Source organism: Hypanus sabinus, chromosome 6 (genome assembly GCF_030144855.1).
Source record: "Hypanus sabinus isolate sHypSab1 chromosome 6, sHypSab1.hap1, whole genome shotgun sequence".
Classification (NCBI taxonomy): domain Eukaryota; kingdom Metazoa; phylum Chordata; class Chondrichthyes; order Myliobatiformes; family Dasyatidae; genus Hypanus; species Hypanus sabinus.
In genome coordinates, this window is record NC_082711.1 from 137,064,369 (window position 1) to 137,092,318 (window position 27,950).

General features: G+C 40.4%; 1 pseudogene; it reads left to right on the plus strand.

Annotated features, from left to right (window-relative positions):
- Window positions 1-3,082: 3,082 nt before the first annotated feature.
- Window positions 3,083-27,950, plus strand: part of LOC132395873 (NADPH--cytochrome P450 reductase-like) — a 116,680-nt pseudogene continuing 91,812 nt past the window's right edge.

Below are 27,950 nucleotides of genomic sequence, written 5' to 3' on the forward strand. Positions count from 1 at the left end.
TCCACCAAACTTGGCCACAAAGCCATCAAGCCCATCATCCAAATCGTTGCAACACGATGTGAAAAGAAACAGTCCCAATTCTGGCCCCTCTGGAACACCACCGGCAGCAAACCAAAGTAGGCTCCCCTTATTGCCTTTTCCTCATGCTAATCAGGCAGGGAGGTGGTGTTGAGGCTTTGTGGGACAGTGGTTGGGCCACACTTGTAGTATTGTCAACAGTTTTGGATCCAAATCTAGGAGGGGATGTGTTGTTGGGGAGGTTTGCAGTGATGACTCTGGGAGTGAGGGGGTTAATGTGTGGGGAGCGTTTGGCAGGTTTGGGCCTGTGCTCACTGGTGTTTGGAGGGGTGCTGGAAGATCTCATTGAGGCCCACCAGGTGTTGGGGGCACTGGATGAGGTGGATTTGGAGAGGATGTTTCTTGTGGTGTGGGTATCCGGGGTTGGGGGTTAGCCTCAGAGTTGAGGGGCCACCTTTTGCAGCGGAGGCAAGGAGGAATTTTTTTGGCCAGGGGGTGGTGAATCTGTGGATCTGCCACAAACTGCAGTGGGGAGCCAGGTCTGTGGGTATACTTAATGCAGAAACTGATGGTTTCCTGATCAGTTGGGGCATCAAGGGTAGTGGCGAGAAAGCAGGTGTATGGGGATTAGTGGGTTTCTGGATCAGCCGAGGTGGAACGGCAGAGCAGACTTAATGGGCTAAATGGTCTAATTCTGTTCCTCTGTCTTATGTACCACAGAGAGCATCCTAACTGGTTGCACCACTGTCTGTTATGGACGAGGCCACTGCACAGGATCAGAAAGACCTGAAAACTCAGCCAGCTCAATCATGAGCACTGGCCTCCCCACCATCAAGGAAATTTTCAAAAGACAACATCCATCATTAAGGACCCCCACTGTTCACAACAAACACTCTTCCCATCAAGGAGTTACAGGAGCCTGAATACTTTCACTTAAGTTTTAAGAACAGCTTCTTCCCCTCTGCCATCAGATTTCCTAATGGTCTGTGAACCCTTCAACGCCACCTCATCATTTTGCTCTCTGTTTGCACTAATTTATTTTTCAATGTATTTTGTATTGTAACTTTGCTACAAAAGCAATTAATTTCACGACACACAGTATGTGATAATAAACCTGATTCTGATTCAACCAAGGTGCTACCATCCTGAGTAACTGTAAAAAGCCAACAATCTCTTTGGATGAATATCAGGGCAGCAGATTAGGACTGTCAGACCAGCAAACCCTGTGGACGATGAACAAGGTTGCCAGGCCATCCCTAGGGCAAGAGGCACGATGGCGGGTGACCCCCTCCAGCTCAGCGAAGTCTGAAGGTTGGAGCCACAGGTTGAAGTCCGGGGATCAGCGAATCCGGAATCCAAATTCTGAAGGTCGAAGCCCCTGGCTCAGTATGCCCAGAGGTCTGTGAGTCTGGGCCAGGGCTTGAAGTTCGGAGGCCTGATGTATACCAGTCCAGTCCCAGGCTCTGTTGATCGGAGGCCTGTGCAGGGTTTGGACGCCTGTGAGTGGATGGTGGGAAAGGACTCGTTTTGCCTTTGTATCCACTTGTGTTCTGTTCAACGTGATGGGTATGCAACATTGGCACCGGAATGTGAAGCAATACTTGCGGGCTGCCGGTAGCACATCCTTCGGTTGAATTGAGCGTTTAAGGCAAGTGGCGCCTTTAATTGTATATTCCGATGTAAATGTAATTAAATAAATGAATCTGAATCTAAAAACTGGCGCTGTTATCCAGAATTTGTACTACAGTGACGCAGAAACACTGATACTTGCGTGCGACTACACCCAGGGCTAAACTACTCAAACCAATAACTAAATATTTGAATAACTGAAGTCCTGCACGAACATTGCAAGTTGGCATACTCAGCATTAATGAATACTTCGCTCTAACGTCGCAGCACCCCCAGTCATGCTCCACAGCCCGACTTCTCGCCAGTCAGTAACTGTTTTCCCCTGTTCCTGCTGTGCGAACGAGGAACGACACTCATGTCGCAACCTGACCCGTCCGCTCGCTCCATCACCAGGGGGCGGGCCACGTCCGCGATCGGAGTGTACCACCATGTCACAGAGGGAAGATCCCAGTTTCAGAATAAAAATTATCTAGGCAGTTGCACAGAATTTTGGGCATAGTCCTTAGTTCTCCGAAGCAAACAATCTAAATCAAGGTGTTTTTACTTTAAGGAATGAATGTCTTCTTCGGGAAGGGGGAGGATGTGTGTGGGTGTCTGTCTACTCCCCCGGTGATTGCCGAGGTGTTGTCGGTGGGCCGGAGCGGCGAGTAGCTCGCTTGTGCTGTTACCGGCCGAGGCCGAACCGACGCCGGACCGTGAGCGCCGAGACACTCGGCCGAGACCGAACCGACGCCGGTTCGTGAGCGCCGAGACACTCGGCCGAGACCGAACCGACGCCGGTTCGTGAGCGCCGAGACACTCGGCCGAGACCGAACCGACGCCGGTTCGTGAGCGCCGAGACACTCGGCCGAGGCCGAACCGACGCCGGACCGTGAGCGCCGAGACACTCGGCCGAGGCCGAACCGACGCCGGACCGTGAGCGCCGAGACACTCGGCCGAGGCCGAACCGACGCCGGACCGTGAGCGCCGAGACACTCGGCCGAGGCCGAACCGACGCCGGACCGTGAGCGCCGAGACACTCGGCCGAGGCCGAACCGACGCCGGACCGTGAGCGCCGAGACCGAACCGACGCCGGACCGTGAGCGCCGAGACACTCGGCCGAGACCGAACCGACGCCGGACCGTGAGCGCCGAGACACTCGGTCGAGGCCGAACCGACGCCGGTTCGTGAGCGCCGAGACACTCGGCCGAGACCGAACCGACGCCGGACCGTGAGCGCCGAGACACTCGGCCGAGACCGAACCGACGCCGGACCGTGAGCGCCGAGACACTCGGTCGAGGCCGAACCGACGCCGGACCGTGAGCGCCGAGACCGAACCGACGCCGGACCGTGAGCGCCGAGACACTCGGTCGAGGCCGAACCGACGCCGGACCGTGAGCGCCGAGACACTCGGCCGAGGCCGAACCGACGCCGGACCGTGAGCGCCGAGACCGAACCGACGCCGGACCGTGAGCGCCGAGACACTCGGCCGAGACCGAACCGACGCCGGACCGTGAGCGCCGAGACACACGTCTGGGGGAGTGAGTAATGGGAAAGGGGGTGATGGAGGGCGGGAGCGGGTAAAGGGAAAGGGTTGGGGAGGGAGCGGGTGAGGAGAGAGGGTTGGGGAGGGAGCGGGTGAGGAGAGAGGGTTGGGGAGGGAGCGGGTGAGGAGAGAGGGTTAGGGAGGAAGTGGGTGGGGGAGTTGGGTGGAGGGGTGGGTGGGAAGGAGAAGGGTGGGGAAAGAGGGATGGAGGAAGTGGAAAGGGTGGGATTAAGGGAGTAAGGAACGGGGGAGGCTGTGTGGAAGGAGAAGGAGGGAGAGGAATGGAATGTTACTGGAAATGTAACCTCTTGTAATGCAGTATTCTACTATATTCAAACTGGAGTGTCAGGGGTTATTCAGTATTATATAGTTTGCCATGCTAAATCTACTTTTCAATAAGATTACTGAAAATGTAGATTGATTCTATTCTGTCATAATTTAGTTCTCCTTAACTGCAATAAAGTACAGGTTTCCTCCGCTATCCGAAAGTAGGCATTCCTATGAAATCTTTCGTAAGCCGAAATGGTATAAAACGAAGAAGCAATTGATATGGGAAAAACTTCTGAGCATTCCTGGACCCAAAAAAATAACCTACCAAATCATACCAAAGAGCACATAAAACTTAAAAATAACACTAACATATAGAAAAAGCAGAAATGATACGATAAATACGCAGCCTATATAAAGTAGAAATAACCTATATACAGTGTAGTTTCACTTACCAGAATCGGGAATACAGCGAGCACACTGATGGTGTGTTGGGCTGAGTCATTGGAGGTTCTGTACACCTTCTGTAATTATTTTCTGTAGTTCTGCTAGGAGCTTTTTGGCAGCTTCAGTATCAGCGGAAGTGCACTCTCCAGTATACAAACTATGAAGCAACTGAAGAGTTCACAGCAGACTAAAAGAGATCACTTTGTTAAGAGCAGAACCAATGGTAACATCGGCAGCTTTCAAAATTCTTTCTCTCTGTGTGTAAGTAGTGCGAATGGTGGGCACAGGGAAGCTCAATGCGCAGACAATGTCCTTACTCCATTGACCACAATTGAAACGCTTAAATACGTCCAGTTTTACGCTAAGCGTAACACCCTTCAGAGCTCTCTTTTAGGACGCATCTTGCTAACGGATGCACAAAATAGATCAAGGTAAAGCACAAATGCTCACAGACACATGTTTAAGCTATGGCAGCTTGATGCTGAATGCAGTTCCGGGGGGAGGAGCTTGGCTGCTCGGGGCGCACGCTGCCTTTTTTTGTAAAAGCGAAAACAGGTAACTAATGTACGTCTTTCATAAAAGCGAGGTGTCGTAAAGCGAACATTCGGAAAACTTGTATTTGGTTTTGGTGTTTTATCAATTGTTTTAGGTTGGTTTTTGAAATTTCAGCCCATCTTTACCTAAGAAATTCTACTGGGTATTGTCACAACTCTGTTGTTCTCACACCCCATCAGATTTTTGAAAATAAGTTTCCCGTTTACTCTACCGTCATTTAGTCAGCTTGTTAGTTAACAAGGTTTTGCTCAGATGAGGTCAATGCCTTTTATATCTGCTTTGACCCTCAAGGAAGAGTAATGTGAGCTGTGTTAATGGCTTTTGCCCAGTAGCACTCACATCTGTGGTGATAAACTTTGAGAGGTTGGTTGTGGCTACAATGAACTCCTTCCTCAACAAGGACCTAGACCTACTGCATTTTGCCTATCATCAAATATGATGTTGTAGCTATTAGTGAAACATGATTGCAGGAAGGGTGTGATTGGCAATTAAATATTCCTGGATTTCATTGCTTACTGGGGTTTATGATGTTAAACCTTTCTTCCTCTGTGCAGAGTCCACTTTATTTTGATCATCTTGGTAAACTATTTGCTGAGATTAATTGTAATTTACTTTTCACCATCTCAGATTTCCAAAACAGTTGTGGTTTAATTGTGTTGTGCTCTAGATTTATCTTCTCCACTCGTTTCTGTTCCATCAGCTCCTTAAGAACCTCTTTCAGACACTATGGCCATCTTAAAAACAACTTTAGTTTCTTGACATTCCTTGTGACATTATGCATTAGTCTTTTCTTTCTTCCTCTGCGGCATACATTCTTGTAAAGAAAAGGGAAGAGGTCCTGAAAGGAGAATATAGGGAGTTAGGAAGGGAGTTGAGAAGAAGGACCGCAAAGGTAATAATCTCGGGATTACTGCCTGTGCCACGCGACAGTGAGAGTAGGAATGGAATGAGGTGGAGGATAAATGCGTGGCTGAGGGATTGGAGCAAGGGGCAAGGATTCAAGTTTCTGGATCATTGGGACATCTTTTGGGGCAGGTGTGACCTATACAAAAAGGACGGGTTGCACTTGAATCCTAGGGGGACCAATATCCTGGTGGGGAGATTTGCGAAGGCTACTGGGGAGACTTTAAACTAGAATGGTTGGGGGGGGTGGTTGGGAATCAAATTGAAGAGACTAGGAGAGAAGAGGTTAGTTCACAAATAGAGAAAGCTTGTAGACAGTGTGTGAGGGAGGATAGGCAGGTAATAGAGAAGGGGGAGTGCTCAGACCGAAGATGTAGGGGAGAAAGAAGAAAAAGAAGATAGTAAAGTTGTTTGCACTGTTAGGGATAAACGAGTAAGAGGTGGAGAATTTCTTAAATGCATTTATTTTAATGCTAGGAGCATTGTAAGAAAGGTGGATGAGCTTAGAGCATGGATTGATACCTGGAAATATGATGTTGTAGCTATTAGTGAAACATGGTTGCAGGAGGGGTGTGATTGGCAACTAAATATTCCTGGATTTTGTTGCTTTAGGTGTGATAGAATCGGAGGGACAAGAGGGAGGGGTGTTGCATTGCTTGTCAGAGAAAATATTACACTGGTGCTTTGGCAGGATAGATTAGAGTGCTCATCTAGGGAGGCTATTTGGGTGGAATTGAGGAATGGGAAAGGTGTAGTAATACTTTAGCAGTGAATTATAGACTACCTAATGAGGAGCGAGAATTGGAGGAGCAAATATGTAAGGAGATAGATATTTGTAGTAGCACAAGGTTGTGATTGTGGGAGATTTTAATTTTCCACACACAGATTGGGAAGCCCAAAAGGGCTGAATGGTTTGGAGTGTGTGCAGGATAGTTTTTTGCAGCAATACATAGAAGTACCAACTAGAGATGGGGCAGTGTTGGATGTCCTGTTAGGGAATGAGATAGGTCAGGTGATGGAGGTGTGTGTTGGGGAGCACTTTGGGTCCAGTGATCACAATGCCATTAGTTTCAATATAATTATGGAGAAGGATAGGTCTGGACCCAGGGTTGAAATTTTTGATTGGAGAAGGGCTAACTTTGAGGAGATGTGAAAGGATTTAGAAGGAGTGGATTGGGGCAATTTGTTTTATGGGAAGTATGTAATAGAGAAATGGAGGTCATTTAAACATGACATTTTGAAGGTACAGAATTTTTATGTCCCTGTTAGGTTGAAAGGAAAGGTTAAAAGTTTGAGAGAAACATGGTTTTCAAGGGATATTGGAACCTTTGTTAGGAAAAAGAGAGATATCTACAATAAATATAGGCAGCATGGAGTAAATGAGGTGCTCAAGGAATATAAAGAATGTAAGAAGAATCTTAAGAAAGAAATCAGAAAAGCTAAAAGAAGATACGAGTTTGCTTTGGCAAGTAAGGTGAAAATAAATCTGAAGGGTTTCTACAGTTATATTAATAGCAAAAAGATAGTAAGTACATCTATATGAAGTGCTGTCGCAGGAGAGCAGAATCCATCATCCAGGCCGTGTTCTATTCTCACTGCTGCCATCATGAAGAAGATGCAGGAGCCTCAGGTCGTACACCATACGGTTCAGGAGCAGTTATTACCCCTCAACTATTAGGCTCTTGAACCATGGAGGATAAGTTACTGAACTTCACTCACCCCATCACTGAACTGTTCCTAAAACCTAATGACTCACTTTCAAGGACTCTTTATCTCACATTCTCAATATTCATTGCTTGTTTACTTGTTATTATTTCTTTTTTGTGCTTGCACAGTTTTTCCTCTTTTACACATTAGTTGTTTGTCCTTCCTATTAGGTGCTGTTTTTCATTGGTTCTATTGTGTTTCTTGTATTTACTGTGAATGCCTGCAAGAAAATTATCTCAGGGTTGTATATAGTGACAAATATGTATTTTGATAATAAATTTGAACTTCGAGATAATCCTTGAGGTGAAGTTAAAATGTTGGGCCGGATTCTGCAGAAGGTGGTGGAATTAAATAACTGAGATATATCCAAAAAGAAACAGGGTTCATATTGAAGAGAAAGGAGAAGGGGATACACATGTTGAAAGGCAGAGTGAAGTGGAATGAAGTGAGACTGAGTTGACTAAAATGCAGCCCAAGTTGCAAGATCTGAGAAGCCTGTCTCTGCTATTTACTATTCAATGTGTAGTTAAAACAGACAAGGATGAAGCCTCAAATTTGTTTATGTGCATGAATTTATGCGTCCTCCTACCTACAAGCACACCTCAGCTTTGGGTTCCATTGATTCCTTTAGAAATGTTGAGCTCTAAAATTTGTTTTTCTAATACTGCATTTTATTGTGAAGCACATAGTCATTATGAAAACAACGCTATCACCTACCAGGTTTGCATGGACCACCCATTTATAGTAATCTTGCATTAACCCTTTTTTATATTCTCATTCGTACACACCAGGGGTAATTTATTGTAGAATATAAAACAAAAACAAATGCTGAAAGAACTCAGCCAGTCAAATAGTACATATTGACAGAAAACATTTGATCAATCTCCATAAAGCATGTTGTCTTACACCTCAATCCTTCCTCCCATGTAATGTGAAAGGTTGTTTATTTGTTGGTCAAAAGCCACTTCTGCTGTACCAGTTGTCGAATAGCCTGTTTGTAGGATGCAGCAGCTCTTTCCTATTGCTTGCCTTGTGTGCTACGGCACCAGTTCCAGTTTTGGGCATCTTGGTGGTATAAGAATAGCACATGTGAGAAACTGGCTAGCTTTCCTTTGTCTCCAGCAGTTCATCTTCACACTGAGGTTGTGACTGTTGCTGAAGAACCATTGGGAAAGTGTATGCAGGAATAGGAGGGCCATGCACATACTTGAAAGCCTAATTTTGTAGTTGTGTAACTTGGGGAGATTTGATGTACCTGTTGAGTTTGAAGTGTTGCTGAATATTTAGTGTTGTAGTTTCTGTAACTTAAGGTGACAACATATTGGTTGAATGTTTTACTGTTTGTTAATGTGCTTATTCATAATCAGTGTCTTCTGTCTCACCAAACCTGTGAACCTTCTTTGCAACACCCTGCTCTGTTGTTAGAACTGAGATCTGTCCACTCTTTACCCCCTATTTTGAGGTAGCCAAAATGTTAAGTGGCTTTATTTTTCTCTCTGTGTACTGTTTGACTGTAAGGTTTTCTGATAGTTGGAAACACAAGGTCCTGCAGACGCAGAAATCTCAACAGCGAACAATCTGCTGGAGAACTCAGTGGACAAGCAACATCTGGGGGAGGAAATGTTTCAGCTCAAAATCTTCCATCAAGACTGAGAGTGGAGAGGCAAGATGGAATATTTTTCTTCACTGTCCTGTTCCACTTCATACTGACCATCTCACCTCTCTACTCTCAGCCTTGATGTAGAGTTTCAACCCATTGCATCAGTAATCCTTCGTCTTGCAGGGTTGATGCTTGACTGTGTGTTTCTCGAGCAGACTGTTTGTTTGTTCTGTACTTAAATTTAAATGCACCAGAAGGAGATGGAGAACAGACAGAGTGATGGGCAGAGAGAGAGAGAAAAAAAACTAACAATTAAATAAGCCTCCAACCTGATGGCACGAACATTGACTTCTCTAACTTCCATTAATGCCCCTCCTCCCCTTCTCACCCCATCCCTGACATACTTTGTTTTTTTCCTCTCTCTCTCTGCCTGTCACTCTTCTCCATCTCCCTCTGGTGCTTTCCCCCCTCCCTCTTTCTCCCGAGGCCTCCTGTCCCATGATCCTTTCCCTTCTCCAGCTCTATCGCTCTCGCCAATCACCTTTCCAGCTCTTAGCTTCATCCCACCCCCTCCGGTCTTCTATCATTTCACATTTCCCCCCTCCCCCTCTAACTTTCAAATCTCTTACTACCTTTCCTTTCAGTTAGTCCTGACGGAGGGTCTCAGCCCGAAACGTCGACACTTCTTCTTCTTATAGATGCTGCCTGGCCTGCTGTGTTCCACCAGCATTTTGTGTGTGTTGTGTGAATTTCCAGCATCTGCAGATTTCTTCACATTTGCTTTCCAAGTACCTACTGTTTTCTATGTGAAACTTCTTTAGCTACACTTTCTGAGGAGATTGAAGTGTGCAAGGCTTCCCCTGTCCATTCTAACAACTTTCTGCAAGAGTACCATCAAAAGTGTCCTGTCGGGGACGTCACGTGATGACGTAGGATCGAGACGTTGGGAATCCAGCTCCCTCGTAAAAAGTAATGAAACAAAGTTTAAGTGAAGAAGAGTTAATAAATACCTACTAGAAACTACTTATAAGCAACTCAGGATTACTTTTAGATATGGCTCCTAAACTGAAACAGAAGAAAGCTACTACTTTGAAGACTGCGCGAGTTAGCGGGGGAAAAGGCCCAACCGTCTCGGCGAAGCCTCGTACTCAAGTTAGATCTCCTCCCTGTGAAGTACATGACACTTCCGATGGTGCAGAACAGGAAGTTGCGGCAATATCAACGGTCTCTAAGAAGAAACGGCAAGAACAACGCATGCGCGAAGAAACAAGTACGCATGAACAGGTACAAATAAAACTACAAGTCCCAACCAAACTGGAAGTGAAATTGAAAGTGAACCGGAAGTAGAATCAGATTCTCTGGAAAACACAGATGAAGAACTAGATGAAGAAGAAGAACAGGAGGAGATTAAAGGAGACATAAAAGAAGTCCTGATAAACATGATGCGTGAATTAAAAGCTATAAGAATAGATATTAGAAAGATGCAGGTTACGCTCGCTAATGTGGTGGAACAACAAAAGAAAATGGATAAGCAAGTTAAAAAGATGGAAGAAAAAATGGGAGAAAACACTGAAAGAATAGATAAGATAGAAGATAATAATCTTGCCTGGACAACAGAAAGAAAACGGATGTTGGAAAAAATAGATGTGCTTGAAAATTTTTAGCAGACGAAATAATATTAAAATTGTTGGTCTTAGAGAAGGTATAGAGGGAGATGACCCAATAAAATTCTTCCAAGAATGGATTCTGAAAACTTTGGAAATGGGAGAGGGAAGTCAGGTAATTGAATTTGAAAGAGCCCACAGAACTTTAAGATCAAAACCTCAACAAGATCAAAATCCAAGATCAATTTTGATAAAATGCTTAAGATACCAAGATAAAGAAAAGATCTTGAAGGCAGCTACTCAGGGTGCCAGAAAGAAAAATGGGCCATTGATGATAGAAGGGAAAAGAGTTTTTTTTTTATCCAGACATAAGCTACGATCTTTTGAAGAGGTGGAAGGAATTTAATCCAGTGAAAAAATCTTTATGGGAAAAGGGCTATAAATTTTTATTGAGCTACCCAGCAAAATTGATAATTTTCCTGGATAATGAAGAAAGAAGATTTTTCATTGACCATCAGAAAGCGGAGAAATTTGTAGAAGATGTAGAAATTTGTACCTGATACTCGCGAGATGGAGTAAAGAATTATAGAAATGAAATGGACTAAAGATGAAGATTGAGATAAGGTTGGACTTGATGGACATTTATAAGGAATAAGAAAAAAGAAAATAATTGAGGAATATTAACTGGGAGTAGAGACATTAACTTTTTTTTTCTTCACATATATTTTCTTTATTTTTTTTGCGGGGGAGCTGGAGGAGCTCCTGATCGATGGCTGCGAGTTTCATGTGTACAATCATGGCGATTGCCATGACCCGTAAAATGGGGGGGGGGGGGGTAATGTGTTTCTTTTTATTAACAACATTAGTGGGAAGATATTTTGTTATTTTGTCTTATATATAGTTGCCTTTCTTCTATTTTTCTTCTTTTTTTGCCTGGATGATTGGGGAGAGACACATAGCAACATGGAGAATTTTAAAGAGATTTCCCAATGTATTATGAATGATTAATTTACTTAATTTTTTAAGTTTTATTGTCAATGGACTTAATGGACGTGAAAAGAAAAAGAGTTTTAACATATATTAAGAAAATGAAAGGAGATATAGCTTTTCTACAAGAAACACATTTAACAGAAATAGAACATAAGATATTAAAGAGAGATTGGGTTGGAAATGTTATTGCAGCCTCATTTAATTCAAAATCAAGGGGAGTCGCAATTTTGGTTAATAAAACCTTACCAATTAAAATACAAAATGTAGTAATTGACTCTGTGGGGAGATATGTGATTATACATTGCCAAATTTTTTCAGAATTATGAACTGTTATGAACAGTTATGCACCAAATGAAAATGATGCAAAATTCATACAAGAAGTTTTTTTGAACTTGGCTGATGCACATGATAAAATATTAATAGGTGGAGACTTTAATTTTTGTTTAGACCCAGTTTTAGATAGGTCAACTAAAGTTGTTACAAAATCAAAAGTAATAAAATTAACTTTATCATTAATGAAAGATTTAAACCTAATTGATATATGGAGAAAAATTAATCCATGAGAAAGAGACTATTCATTTTATTAAAATAGACATAAAACTTATTCAAGGATTGATTTTTTTTATTATCAAAAAATATTCAGGATAGAGTGAAAAGTGTGGAATATAAAGCAAGAATACTGTCAGATCATTCCCCCTTGATAATGATGGATAAGGAGGAATCGATCTATAGATGATTTAATTCAATTTTATTAAAACGTCAGGATTTTTGTGATTTTATGAAAAAACAGATTCAATTGAGTTGAGGATAAGTTGAGGATAAATTTGTATTATGGGAAGCGATGAAAGCATACTTGAGGGGTTAGAACATAAGTTATACATCTAAAATTAAGAAGGAATACATGGCAGAAATAAATCTATTAGAAAAAGATATTACAAAGTTAGAAAAAGAATCTCAAAGATATACGACAGAAGAAAAACGAAGACAACTTGTTAATAAAAAATTACAATATAATACCCTCCAGACATATCGAACAGAAAAAGTAATTATGAGAACTAAACAGAGATATTATGAATTGGGTGAAAGATCACACAAGATTCTTGCTTGGCAGTTGAAGACAGAACAGGCTTCTAAAACAATAAATGCAATTAGAACAAGTGCAAATAAGATTATTTATAAACCTTTAGAAATTAATGAAACTTTAAAAAATTTTTATACTGAATTATATCAATCAGAATCACAAAATAAGATTGCTGAGATAGATAAATTTTTATCGCAAATAACTCTTCTAAAATTAAATTTGGAGGAACAGAAAAGATTAGATATGCCCTTTACATTAAAAGAGGTTGAAGAAGCTTTAGGATCACTTCAGAGTACTAAATCCCCAGGAGAAGAGTGTTTTCCACCTGAATTTAAAGATTTAAAGATTTAATTCCTCCTTTTATGGAATTAATATATCAAGTGGAAAGAATGCACAAACTCGCACAATCTTTTTCGACAGCGATCATAATTGCCAAAAAAAAAAGAGATCCTTTAAAACCAACATCATATAGGCCTATTTCTTTGTTGAATACAGATTATAAAATAATAGCAAAAATTTTATCTAATAGAATATCTAAATATTTACCAAAATTAATACATATGGATCAAACAGGCTTTATTAAAAATAGACAATCAATGGATAATATAACTCGGTTACTTAGCATAATTCATTTGGCACAAAAAAGAGAGGAAATGAGTGTGGCAGTTGCCTTGGATGCAGAAAAAGCATTTGATAGATTGGAATGGGATTTTTTATTTAAGGTATGGGAAAAATATGAGTTAGAAAAATCTTTTATAAAATGGATTAAAACCTTAAATATTAATCCTCAAGCTAAAGTAGTTACAAATGGTCAGATTTCAACACCATTTTGCTTAACAAGGTCAACTAGACAAGGCTGCCCATTATCATCTGCTTTATTTGTATTGGCGATAGAACCATTAGCTGAAATAATTAGAACAGATTCCGATATTGTGGGCTTTAGAGTTAACCAAGAAGAATGTAAGATTAATTTATTTGCTGATGATGTTTTGATTTATTTAAAAACCCATTGCAATCGCTGCAAAAATTATCTTTCAGATTGGAAGAATATGGGAAAATATCAGGGTATAAAGTAAATTGGGATAAAAGTGAAATTTTACCCCTTACCAAAGGAGATTATAATCAATGTCGATTAGTAATTCAATTTTGTTGGCCAATAAATGGGATAAAATATTTAGGTATAAGAGTCGATAATGGTGTAAAAAATTTATATAAACAAAACTATTTGCCATTATTTAAAAAAAATAAAAGATCTTGATAAATGGATGATGTTACCAATAACATTAATAGGTAGAGTTAATGCTGTAAAAATGAATATATTTCCTAGATTGTAATATTTATTCCAAACTTTACCAATACAATTGCCTCAGAAGTTGTTTCAAGAATTGAATAAATATGTGAGGAAATTTCTTTGGAAAGGAAAGATGTCATGAATATCATTGGAAAAATTGACATGTAAATTTGATTTAGGAGGGTTACAACTTCCAAATTTTAAGAATTATTATAAAGCAAATCAACTTAGATTTATTGCATCTTTTTTTGATGAAGAAAAACCGGCATGGATTAGAATAGAATTAGATAAGATGGGAGAAAACATACCAGAAGATTTTATATATAAATGGGAATCCAAATGGATACGGGAAAAAAAAGAATCTCTTATATTAAGACATTTGATTGATTTATGGAGTAAGGTAAATATGGACGATGAGATAAAGAAATCTTTATTAGCAAGAAGAACTTTAATTCAAAATAGGCTTATTCTTTTTACAATGGATAATAAACTTTTACATAATTGGTTTCAAAAGGGGATTAAATACATAGGTGATTGTTTTGAAGGAGGTATATTGATGTCGTTTGATCAATTAAAAAAACAAATATAAAATATCAAATAACACCCTTTTCTGTTATTTTCAATTAAAGGCCTATTTACGAGATAAACTGGGTCAAACAATGTTAATGCCAAAACCTAATGAAATAGAAATATTAATTCAAAAAGGAAAAATTAAAAAATTTACATCTTGTATGTACAATTTGATTCAAAAACTCAACTAAATCAGGAATTCATAAATCAAGACAAAAATGGGAATCTGATTTGAATATTAAAATTGATGGAAAAAATCTGGTCAGGATTATGTTTTGATAGTATGATAAATACAATAAAAGTCCAACTTAGATTAGTACAATATAATTTTTTGCATCAATTATATATAACACCACAGAAAATAAATAGATTAAATTCAATTATGTCTGACCAATGTTTTCGATGTAATCAAGAAATTGGTACTTTTTTACATTCTACTTGGTCTTGTTTTAAAATTCAACCATTTTGGATAAATCTAAGACTTTTATTGGAACAAATTACAGGAGTACAACTCCCACATAGTCCAATGTTATTTTTATTAGGAGACATTGAAGGGACAATACCGAAACTTAAATTGAATAAATATCAGAAAAAATTTTTAAAAATTGCATTGGCAGTAGCCAAAAAAGTTATCGCAGTTACTTGGAAATCTGACTTACCGTAGATTCCGGACTACAGAGCGCACCTGATTAAAAGCCGCACGCTCTAATTTTAGAAAGAAAATCAATTTTGTACTTGTACAAGCTGCACCGGATTTTAAGCCGCAGGTGTCCCACGTTGAAATATGAGATATTTACACAGAAAGATATTACACGTGAGGATTTTTTAACTTTTAATTAAATCCGTATGGTAACCTAATCAAATATATATTGCAAATGCTTTTTTTCGAACAGTGCCTGTAACACAGCTACTTTTAAATATACATACGTATCGGTAACACACAAATTACGTTGCGTATACTTTTTTACTGAACAGTGCACGAACAACATTCCAATATCTCCTAACGACTGGTAAAAAAAATATATATACTGCAGGAAAAGTTATTGATCGCCTTCTTCATCTTCCTCCTGCGCACTAAAACCATCAAAGTCCTTCAGTGTCCGAATTGAATGAAACCTAAGGATCTCGTCACTCACTTCAGTCTCTTCGTTGTCGCTCTCACTTGAGCGCACGCGGTCCTCTTCATCACGCAGCAGTCCAGCCTTTCGAAACCCGCTGGTGATGGTGGAAGTTGTGACACCGCTCCACGCATTTAGGATCCACTGGCAGACTTGAGTTAAAGATGCTCTTCGCATGCGTCCTATTTTGGTAAAGGATTTCTCGCCGCTCGTCATCCAAGCCTCCCACTCAACGCGCAGCGCCACTTTAAATGCCCGGTTCACGCTGATGTCCAGTGGCTGCAAATACTTTGTGGTGCCCCCAGGAATCACAGCTGGAATTGAGTTTGTACTCTTGATGGCAGCTTTCACTGAACTTTCATTGTCAGCCGCTTAAAAAATCACCATCAGTGGAAGCTTTAGTCCGGATGCTGTGCAGCACAGAACACAAGTAGAATGCGTTCTCTCATGGCCACTTGTTTTCAGTGTGATGGACGAGTCACCTTTTTTATTAACAGTCCGAGTGAGAGGCAGGTCAAACGTCAAAGGTACTTCATCCATATTTATGATATCATCTGGCCCGATGGAATTCTCCGCTATCTTTGTTTGAGTGAATGTGCGGAAGTTAGCAAGTTGTTCCTCATGGTCGGGAGGGAGCTGCTGACACAGAGTCGTGCGTACCCTGACGGACAGGCCTTTTCGTCTCATAAATCTAAAACACCACGATGGCCCACCTCTAAAATCTTCTATTTTCATTTTGGTGGTGATTGCTTTAGCCTTCAGTCTGATCTGCACGGTGGAAACACCGCGGCCGCCTGCTCTCTGTGTGTTAACCCAGTCTTCAAGAAAGTTTTCAAGTTCGGGCCATCTGCTATGATTACCTCTGAAAGCTTTTGTCGTCTTTTTGCATTGACTCAGTTCTTCACGTTGGCGTCTCCACCGTCTCAACATCGATTTATTTATGCCAAGATTATGTGCAGCAGCTCAATTTCCTTCTTCAACCGCCAGATTGATCGCCTTTAACTTAAAAGCTGCATCATATGCTTTTCTTCGAGTGTTTTCCATGTTGATGAGGGTGAGTACAAATGACTGATTTACAATAATTTAATTGTGAAAGTGCGCTTGATTTATCGTACAATTTCATTGGACCTCTGTGAACTACTCATCAATTTTATTGGTCTACTGTTACGAGGCAAAATGTTTTTGGCGGCATGAAAAAAAAACATGCATTAGCCGCACCGTAGTACAGGCCGCAGTGTTGCCGCAGTGTTCAAAGCGTGGGAAAAAAGTAGCGGCTTATAGTCCGGAATTTACGGTATATTTAACTGTGGATCGTTGGAATAATGAAATATATAGCTGTATTCCACTTGAAAAAATTACTTATAATCTAAGTAATGAATATGATATATTTTTGAAAATTTGGCACCCATATCTACAAAAGATGGGGCTAAATATATAGGTCCTTTGAAGATAAAATTACAAAGTAATTGAGAAAAATAAAAATTAAAATTAAAATTATTTTGAACTCCATGGAGCATGTGGGGATCCTCCGATATTCAGGCAATCTTTCTCTCTTTAGATAAGGGTTTAAGGGGGGGAGGGGGAGGGTCAATATTAATTTTTTTTCATTATTCTAATATTTCATTTTCTATGTAATTCTCTAAAAATGTAATAAATAAATTTTTAAAAAGTATCCTGTCTGGCTGCATCATTGTGTAGTATAGAAACTGCAAGGCATCATACTGCTAGACCCTTCATAGGATAGTAAAAACTGCCAGATCACTGCGGTCTCCTTCCACCTTATTTGTGATATTTACAGAGAGTGTAGTATATGAAGGACCTGAAGCATTTTTGAGGATCTCTACTGTTGTGCACTTAATATTTCAGTAATATTTGAGTAATCTTGTAAATATATTGTGTGATTAAGCATTCTGTGTTTATATAATTCATTTAGGTTATATGTAAAAATACTTGAATTGCATACATCATGACACTACCGAGTGATACGTGCGTGACTTGCTTAAAGTAAACACAAAGTTAGACTCACATTTTGGGCTCCCATGTCTGTCTTTGAATTAGTTAAATGTTTTGACATTGCAAAACAGAACAGTGGTGATGAGACATTATTAAAACAAACCTGATACGACTACTGACCTGTGGAAGCGCAGTAAGGAATGGCGAGTATAAAAACAGGGCAGCACGTTCAGAGACAGTCGAGTTTTTTTTTAAAAACAATACATCATGTGTTCTTCAGAAGGAAAGACTCAACTGAGATTTTTTTCCCAAAAGTTTGAAAATGGAAGAGTTCACAGGTACAGATAAACAGTAAGTACCGTGTGATAAATCAAGGAATTACTTGCAAAATATGTCTTGGTTTTAAGCTGGCAGAGTGTTCAAGGAACTTCAGGAAAGTTGTAATTTTTTGAGTTCGAAGAACCAGAATCTATTCTGCATGTGTTAAGGTTACTGCAAGTGTGAGGGAAAAAAACCTGCCTGTAAAAGCAGATGCTTAGCTGGATGAATGGAAGGTGAAAAAAGAATCAATGGAGATACGAAAACAGACTTCATCAGATAATGTTGTGGATGAGGAAATCAAGAGGACAAACCAAAAGGGAGCAATTGAAGAATTAATAAGCAAATACTCCAGTGAACTAAATGAACCTTCCCAAGATCAAGATGTGCAAACTAGAAGATGGGTGGCTACTGCTGTCAGAACCACTTCCTGTAGTTTGAGTGAACTGCTGCAACCACCTCAAGAGCTGACATTGTTTTCTTAGCCACAAGACTCACCTGCCAAACAGAGGAAATTCCCTTGTCAGGAAAGACTTTATCACACAAGAGTAAGAAAGCCTCAACAGCAATTAAATCTTTAGGCCTTAAAACCTGACTATACTGTGGATGTCTATATAGTAGTTATATTACATGTTATACTTTGTATATAGTTGTGAGATGCATTCTCTATTGAGTTGGAGTTTATAGCTAAGCAGGGAGGAGTGTTGTGTATTTAATATTTTACTAATAATTGAGTAATCTTGTGTATAATATGATTAAGCATTCTTTGTTTATTTAATTCATTACGGTTATCTGTAGTAACACATGAATTGCAATCTTCGTGACACAGTCATATGATATGTGCGGGCCTTGTGTAAAGTAAACAGGAAGTTAGACTCTCGTTTTGGATTCCAGTATATTTGAGTCAGTTTAATGTTTTGAAGTTACAAAACATAACACTGATCCTTCATCCCACAATCTCTTTGACCCACTACTGTCAGGAAGAAGGTACAAGAGCAACAGGACTGGGACTGTCGGTCTGGGTAATATCTTCCTCTCCCAGACTTTGAGACGAATGAATATAATGCCACCAAGGTTGCATCACTAGTGAGCTGTTTACTGTATATCTTTGCTGCACATTTCACATGCATTTTAAATTATGGTTCATTGATTTATTTGGGGTAATATTTAGTTTTATGTTCTGCGTGATATATGTATTGTCGGTGCACCATGATCCGGAGGAATGTTGTTTTGTTTGGTTGTACGTATGTACAGCCAGATGACAATAAACTTGAACATCAGACTCATAACTGAACTGCTCCTTTCTAGACAATTCCTAGAGGGTGCCTTCTTCAATACTCTGCTCTGTTGCATCCTTCCAATATCTTTGTGACAGAACTGTTTGCAGTGCTCCAGCTGAGGTTTGACCAGGGTTTTATAAAATTAAAGCATGACCTTGCTACGATATTCAAGGCCTTGACCGGTAACCCTTAAGCTTGCCTAGCTGCATTCACTGAAGTTGAAGTTGGGAGGTTCTGTTGCGTATTTCATGGTGTAGAAAATAACAAATGTGCATTGAGAAGGTAATGTAAATAACACAAGCTGAAAGGGTTCATTTCTAATTATATAGTTTGATAAATTGAAATAGAAATAAGATATTGCTCTGAGATTTATTTGCAGTGGAATTTTGTTCAACCAGCTTGAACAAAAATCCAATGTGATCATTTTCTAATGGCTTGTTGATCTCACATCAATGGAAAAATGTTGTACCCCTTGCCAATATTTCACTACTTTTAATTTTTTTTAACGTAAACCTGTTCCTCTCTCAATAGATGTAGCCTAGTACTTCCAGCATTCTCTTTTTTTTTAGGTTTGCCACATCCACAAGTATTAACTTCTGCATTTCATTCTAATAATGCTTTATTAATTCTGATATTTATTGGTGTTGCATTTTGTTAAGCACTTTCATTTTTGGTCTCTCTTGACAGAGCTTTGGCATTCATAACTTGGCAACTGTTTCAAATTCTGCATCTGAATTATTCTAATTCGGGTCCTTGGATCACCTTTAATTTGTTTGGTGTTTCCTTTTTTTTCCCTGAGTTTATATCTTTATATTAAGGGACTTGCTAAACCTAATTCTTAAGGTTTTTATTGAAAACCTGATGAATTAGTTCCTAATATTGTCCGTATTTTTGTGGGGGGAGAAACACTCTTTGAAGTGCTCTGGACATCTTTGTTTTTTCAAAGGCACTATATTAATACAAGTTGTGTGGAACGTGGAGAAGTACGGACTTCTCCAGTGCGTTCAGCACCATCCGCCCTGCTCTGCTGGGTGAGAAGCTGACAGTGATGCAGGTGGATGCTTCCCTGGTGTCATGGATTATTGATTACCTGACTGGCAGACCACAGTACGTGCGCTTGCAACACTGTGTGTCAGACAGTGGTCAGCAACACCAGGGCTCCACAGATGACTGTCCTGTCTCCCTTTCTCTTCACCATCTACACCTCAGACTCCAACTACTGCACAGAGTCTTGCCATCTTCAGAAGTTTTCTGATGACTCTGCCATAGTTGGATGCATCAGCAAGGGAGATGAGGCTGAGTACAGGGCTATGGTGGGAAACTTTGCTACATGGTGTGAGCAGAATCATCTGCAGCTTAATGTGAAAAAGACTAAGGAGCTGGTGGTGGACCTGAGGAGGGCCAAGGCACCAGTGACCCCTGTTTCCATCCAAAGGGTCAGTGTGGACATGGTGGAGGATTACAGACACCTGGGGATACGAATGGACAATAAACTGGACTGGTCAAAGAACACTGAGGCTGTCTACAAGAAGGGTCAGAGCCATCTCTATTTCCTGAGGAGACTGAGGTCCTTTAACATCTGCCAGACGATGCTGAGGGTGTTCTACGAGTCCGTGGTGGCCAGTGCTATCATGTTTGCTGTTATGTGCTGGGGCAGCAGGCTGAGGGTAGCAGACACCAACAGAATCAGCAAACTCATTCGTAAGGCCAGTGATGTTGTGGGGGTGGAACTGGACTCTCTGATGGTGATGTCTGAAAAGAGGATGCTGTTCAAGTTGCATGCCATCTTGGACAATGTCTCCCATCCACTCCATAATGTACTGGTTAGGCACAGGAGTACATTCAGCCAGAGACTCATTCCACTGTTACGTACCCCGTAACTGGGTGTCAGACCAGCAAAGATAGAAGTATCCATTGGAGTCTGGTGGTACTATAGTCAAACGTGTTTATTAGTAAAATAAGCAAAACAATATCAATAATGCAAATATACATATAACACAGGTTAGCAATAATAAACCTAAAAGTGTAGGAATACTAATAAGCAATAATAAACAAGCTCTATCGATGTCTAGGGGTAAATGAATTGTCATAGAAGAGTAGAAAGTTCAGTTCAGTTCATGAGTGCTAAGGTAGTTATGGTTGTTGTGTTGTAATTGTTGGGGAGAGAAAGAGCGAGCAGAATGTAACAGCTGTGGCAGGCAAACCTTTTGTGGCTTTCTTAATCCGTCGTGTTCTTGTGGCCATTCAGTTATGACCCCTCCGTCCTTCAGCTAGACCGTTCTTCTGTGGTGGACTCGTCACTCTGGCATGAGTGGACACACACACAAGTCCCCACCGGCCCTGCCGTTACACTGAGAGCTATATTGACCGATCTCCTGATTCGGTCTCTGAAACCCCCACCTTTCTTGTGGGTTCACAACACTCAGTCAGTGTCCACTGGTGTGTCTGAAGGGTGTCTCTCCAGACCTGTCTTTTATCCCTACTAACGGGGTCTCAGCTATCCATCAACTCTGAATGACCATGTCCATCAAATCAGGCCACTCCTCCTGTCCATCAAATCTGTCTCCTGAGGAATGTTAATGAGCAAAGTAAAGTCCTTGTAGTGAGAGGTTAATAATCCAGAAAGAGTCAAAATACAATAAATCAACAGTCTCTCTCTCCCTCTTATCTGTAGCAGATGTTCTTGCCTGTATCTCATCTCTCTCTCTCTCATGAGCAGCATAGCAACAGTAATAGTTCGTGTTTCTCGGGGGGAGGGGAATGGTTAACTCTGCACCCCATTGTCCATCAGGTTTGTTCGTCACTCATAACACCACCAAGATGCATCACTGAGCGTCATAGGAAGTCATTCCTATCTGTGGCCATCAAACTTTACAACTCCTCCCTCGGAGTGTCAGACACCCTGAGCCAATAAGCTGGTCCTGGACTAATTTCCACTTGGCATAATTCACTTATTATTAATTATTTATGGTTTTATATTGCTATATTTCTACACTATTCTTAGTTGGTGTGACTGAAACGAAACCCAATTTCCCTCGGGATCAATAAAGTATGTCTGTCTGAAATTAATGTTGCTATTAACCCATTGATCCTTGGGACTGTTCTAGGAAGAAGTCTGAAAGGGGTTTTTTCTGTTGGAAAGTGTGCTTTTGTGGATGTCAGTTAAGGAGGGGATGAACTTGGATGGTTAGCAAAGTTGATCATGTTGCCAGCATTTGGATGAAGTTCATGCATGAAGTACAATTCTCTTTCCACGTGAATGAGTAGCGGGCTCACGAATGGTTTGCACAGAATGAATTACTAGATACAAGTGAAACTTAGCAGTGATACCTTTTCCAGCTCAACCACTAGGGTATCAGCTTGCTTTTGTTTAGTGCCTTTTAATATGAAACTTCCAAAGGCAAAAACAAGGTTTTTGCCAAACAAAATTTGACACGTCATAATTAAAAATGTGAATTATTTATTCTAAATTTTTTTCAAAAAGGAAGACAGCAAAGAAACTCACTTAGTATGTGCCAATCCAGGGTTCATCTTGAAAGTTGCTCTTTGCTTTATTGGTTCACTTCCTTGTGAGGCTTTAAGCTAAAGGTCCAGTAGTAGGTTGAGTGTATGATCTTCTATATGAATCTGATTTCTAGATCATAATGCAGACTACCCATTGAGTGTAGTATGTCCTATTCTTTTTCTAGATGTGATCCTGTATTGGATGTGCTTAATTAAACAAGGTAACAGAACAGTACCAATATGAGCTTTGTGATTTTTCATTAGCTCCTAACTTCGCAGTTGAAATAGTCAACTGGTCATTGAGGAACTAGATTGGGCTTGTCAGGGCAAAATGTTGCATAATATGCATGAGGCAAATTTATGAAACCGGAGAGGATTTTCTCTGCTGTTTACTTTCTTTTCCACGTAATACTGTAGAAAGAAACATTTAACCAATAACAATCACAGCACGGAAACAGGCCATCTCGGCCCTCCTAGTCCGTGCCGAACTCTTAATCTCACCTAGTCCCACCTACCCGCACTCAGCCCATAACCCTCCACTCCTTTCCTGTCCATATACCTATCCAATTTTACCTTAAATGACACAACTGAACTGGCCTCTACTACTTCTACAGGAAGCTCATTCCACACAGCTATCACTCTCTGAGTAAAGAAATACCCCCTCGTGTTTCCCTTAAACTTCTGCCCCCTAACTGTCAAATCATGTCCTCTCGTTTGAATCTCCCCTACTCTCAATGGAAACAGCCTATTCACGTCAACTCTATCTATCCCTCTCAAAATTTTAAATACCTCGATCAAATCCCCCCTCAACCTTCTATGCTCCAATGAATAGAGACCTAACTTGTTCAACCTTTCTCTGTAACTTAAGTGCTGAAACCCAGGTAACATCCTAGTAAATCGTCTCTGCACTCTCTCTAATTTATTGATATCTTTCCTATAATTCGGTGACCAGAACTGTACACAATATTCCAAATTTGGCCTTACCAATGCCTTGTACAATTTTAACATTACATCCCAACTTCTGTACTCAATCCTCTGATTTATAAAGGCCAGCATTCCAAAAGCCTTTTTCACCACCCTATCTACATGAGACTCCACCTTCAGGGAACAATGCACTGTTATTTCCTAGATCTCTGTTCTACTGCATTCCTCAATGCCCTACCATTTACCCTATATGTTCTATTTGGATTATTCCTGCCAAAATGTAGAACCTCACACTTCTCAGCATTAAACTCCATCTGCCAACGTTCAGCCCATTCTTCTAACCGGCAAAAATCTCCCTGCAAGCTTTGAAAACCCACCTCATTATCCACAACACCCCCTACCTTAGTATCATCAGCATACTTACTAATCCAATTTACCACCCCATCATCCAGATCATTTATGTATATTACAAACAACATTGGGCCCAAAACAGATCCCTGAGGCATCCCGCTAGTCACTGGCCTCCATCCCGATAAACAATTATCCACCACTACTCTCTGGCATCTCCCATCTAGCCACTGTTGAATCCATTTTATTACTCCAGTCTCATGTAGATAGGGTGGTGAAGAAGGCTTTTGGAACACTGGCCTTTATAAATCAAAGCATTGAGTACAGAAGTTGGAATGTAATGTTAAAATTGTACAAGGCATTGGTAAGGCCAAATTTGGAATATTGTGTACAGTTCTGGTCCGAATTATAGGAAAGATATCAATAAATTAGAGAGAGTGCAGAGACGATTTACTAGGATGTTACCTGGGTTTCAGCACTTAAGTTACAGAGAAAGGTTGAACAAGTTAGGTCTCTATTCATTGGAGCGTAGAAGGTTGAGGGGGGATTTGATCCAGGTATTTAAAATTTTGAGAGGGATGGATAGAGTTGACGTGAATAGGCTGTTTCCATTGAGAGTAGGGGAGATTCAAACAAGAGGACATGATTTGAGAGTTGGGCAGAAGTTTAAGGGAATCACGAGGGGGTATTTCTTTACTCAGAGAGTGATAGCTGTGTGGAATGAGCTTCCTGTAGAAGTAGTAGAGGCCAGTTCAGTTGTGTCATTTAAGGTAAAATTGGATAGGTATATGGACAGGAAAGGAGTGGAAGGTTATGGGCTGAGTGCGGGTAGGTGGGACTAGGTGAGATTAAGAGTTCGGCACGGACTAGGAGGGCCGAGATGGCCTGTTTCCGTGCTGTGATTGTTATATGGTTATTAATACCTAACGACTGAACCTTCTTAACCAACCTTCCATGTGGCCTTGCTGAAGTCCATATAGACTTCATCCACTGCCTTACCCTCATCAACATTCCTCGTAACTTCTTCAAAAAATACAATAAGGTTTGTCAAACATGACCTTCCACGCACAAATCCATGCTGGCTGCTCCTAATCAGATCCCGTCTATCCAGATAATTATAAATACTATCTCTAAGAATAGTTTCCATTAATATACCCACCACTGATGTCAAAAATACTTCCCATTAATTTACCACACTGATGGGTTTAGACCCATTGTCTATTCTGGTCTTGCTAGAGTAATGGTAAATTGATCCTGCAGTTATTCTCTGCTTTGGGAGATTCTTTTTTCCTGAAGAGATACAAAATCTGCACCTCTGTTGGTCTTGACAAACCTAATGTGCCTACAGTTGTCTGTGTAAACAAATTCCAATTTTATCTAACTCAACCCTGCCTCTTCAACTTAGTGCAGTGGAACTTTTCTGTTCACTAGTCTGAAATCCATTATGATTGAAAGGTGATAACTCTAATCTTCCTCACCTGCCTCTGTAGAGTAAATTACTTTGTTCATAATTGGATCTGCAGGTTCCCACTCCTGGTATTACCAGGTTGCCATTAACGTTAACTCAGTGTATTTTACCAGTTGATGCTTGTTTCATTTCATATAGAGAAAAATCCTGTTTATCTTATTAACCCTGGAATGAATTTGAAAATTAATTTGCTTTATAGATAGTGAGGATGAAATGAAGCAAATGTCAAATTTTCAATAACAAATGTCCTCGACAGCAGGTTTTGTGATAGTGGTGCTCTGTTACATCAGATAGGAGATACAGAAGCCTTGAAGGCATATACTCAGCAGTTCAGGAACAGCTTCTTCCCCTCTGCCATCTGATTCTTAAATGGACATTGAACCCTTGAACACTACAACACTTTTTGAATATATATTCTGTTTTTTGCATGATTTTAATCTATTCAATATACGTATAGTGTAATTTATTTATTTTTTATTTTTTCTATATTATGTATTGCATTGAACTGCTGCTAAGTTAACAAATTTCACAACACATGCCAGTGGTAATAAACCTGATTCTGATTTTTTAAAACAAGATATTGTAGCCAAAGGAGCTCTTTCTACCAACTGTCCTATGTTGTCTGCTCAGATATTTGTTCAGATGTTTTTGTTTTACTTTACTCTTAGCTGAAGTAGAGCCATTAAATTCTGCTGCCTCAGTTGTTACATTGATCCAAATATGCATTGTACCTGATATTTCAAAACATTAACTACTTGCTTGAAAGGTTCTGTGAATGCTGGAAATGTGAAATTGAGGTACTAGTACAGCTTGCAATGGTATTCATAAGTTATCTCTTAGTCCTTTTAGGAAAAGTGGCTTGGAAAAATAAGGATGTTCTCATTCTTGTTGGTATATTTTGTCTGAAACATGCAACGTATTTAATTGTTTTCTCCTCTTCCTACCACATTCCCAACCTCCACCCCATCCCCAACCCAGTTGAAGCAGCACAGTAGCATAGTGGTTAGCACAATGCTTTACGATACAGGCGATGCAGGTTCAATTCCAGTTGCTGCATGTGCAGACTTTGTATGTTCTCCCTGCGACCGACCGAGTGGATTTCCTCCAGATGCCCTGGTTTCTTCCTACAGTCCAAAAACCTACCAGTTGGTAGGTTAATTTGTCATTGTAAATTGTCCGGCAATTAGACTAAGATTAAATCAGTGGATTGCTGGGCATCATGACTTGAGGGGCAGGATGGGCCTGTTCTGCACTATATCTTAATTAATCGTGTGCCTTCAATACCTCTTTCAATGTCTCCCATCATAGTGCAGTACAGATCCTTCCCGGGTTATGAATGCTAACTTCTGTGTAGCCTGTACATACAAATGACCGTTTTTGAGATCAGTAGTATGGATTTGCTGGCTGCTGCCTGGGAATACTGCTTGTGGCCACATTTCTAATTTGTGAATTGTCAAACTTATGAATTTCACAGGAGTAGAACCCTGCTGTTATCTGGGGAAGCTTGTCAGTGCACAGTTGGATATCCAAGGGTAATGATGTTCGTGTCTTTGGTTAATTCTATCCAGTTAAAGATAACCCACTTAACTAGTACATTAACTAGGTTCTTGATTGGACATGGCATCAAAGATTGCGAGGAGAAGGCTGGGAACTGGGGTTGAGGAAGAGAAATCAAAAGGATCAGCCACGATTGAATGGGTCAGATGGCCTAATTCTGCTTCTATGTCTTATGGTCTTATCTACCAGAATGAGCATTTACTTCTGTAACCGTGGATGCACTGTAGCTGAAATATGTAGCTCATGGAAAATACATTGAAGGAGTGGCACAGTAGTGTAGTGGTTAGCACATGCTTTACAGTAGAAGCAACCAAGGTTCGATTCCCGCTGCTGCCTGTAAGGAGTTGGTGTGTTTTACCTGTGACCTTGTGGGTTTCCTCTGAGTGCTTCAGTTTCTTACCACAGTCCAAAAACCTACTGGTTGTAGGTTAATTGGTCATTGTAAATTGTCTTATGATTAGGCTAGGGTTAAATCGGGGGTTGCTGAGCTGCACGGCTTGAAGGGCTGGAAAGGTCTTATTTATCCACACTGTAGATAAATAAACTACTGAGACTCTTGTGCAGCACCTTTTATTCTACAATCTGCGCTACCTGAAGGGATAATGGCAACAAGTGCACAAGAATGCAACTGCGCAGAATGTTTCTTACAGTTCACCTAACCTGGAAACATTGGCATTTCTATGCTGATCAATTTAAATAGTTCAACACATTGGCTGACAATATTGTCTGAGCGTTTACATCAGACAAATTAACTACTTTTTCCAAGGGTATATAAGGATGGGAAGAAAATTGCATTGCATTTGTGTTGTATAAATAAATGAGGAAAAAAAAGTCAAACATGGTTCTGGGCTGTCTACTCTCAGATGCAATTTTATAGTAGTCTCTTATAATGGCCACTTACATTATTTTAACCCATAGAGATTCTATTTTGGGGCTTATTTAAGGTTATGTCAAGTGTGATTTAGGACCTTGTGCAATATTTGACTTGGTCCTGTATCCCTCTGTTCGTGTCTTTCCTGGTTTATGACAGGGCTCTGTTCTCTTTGTACTCCAAACAGTTCACAAATTGGAAACACAAATTTAAATTACATTTATTGTCAATTTGTATACCATGCACCCACGAAACAAAGAAACTCAAAACTTTTTTTTAAAAGACCATCAAATGCCAATGTGCAGACAAAAAAAAACCATGGAAACAATGAATGCAAGTTAATAGTGTTCTGAACTGGTCCACAAAGGGGAATCTGTACACAGACCCTTAATTCAGCACAGAGTTGAGCAGCACTGAACTGG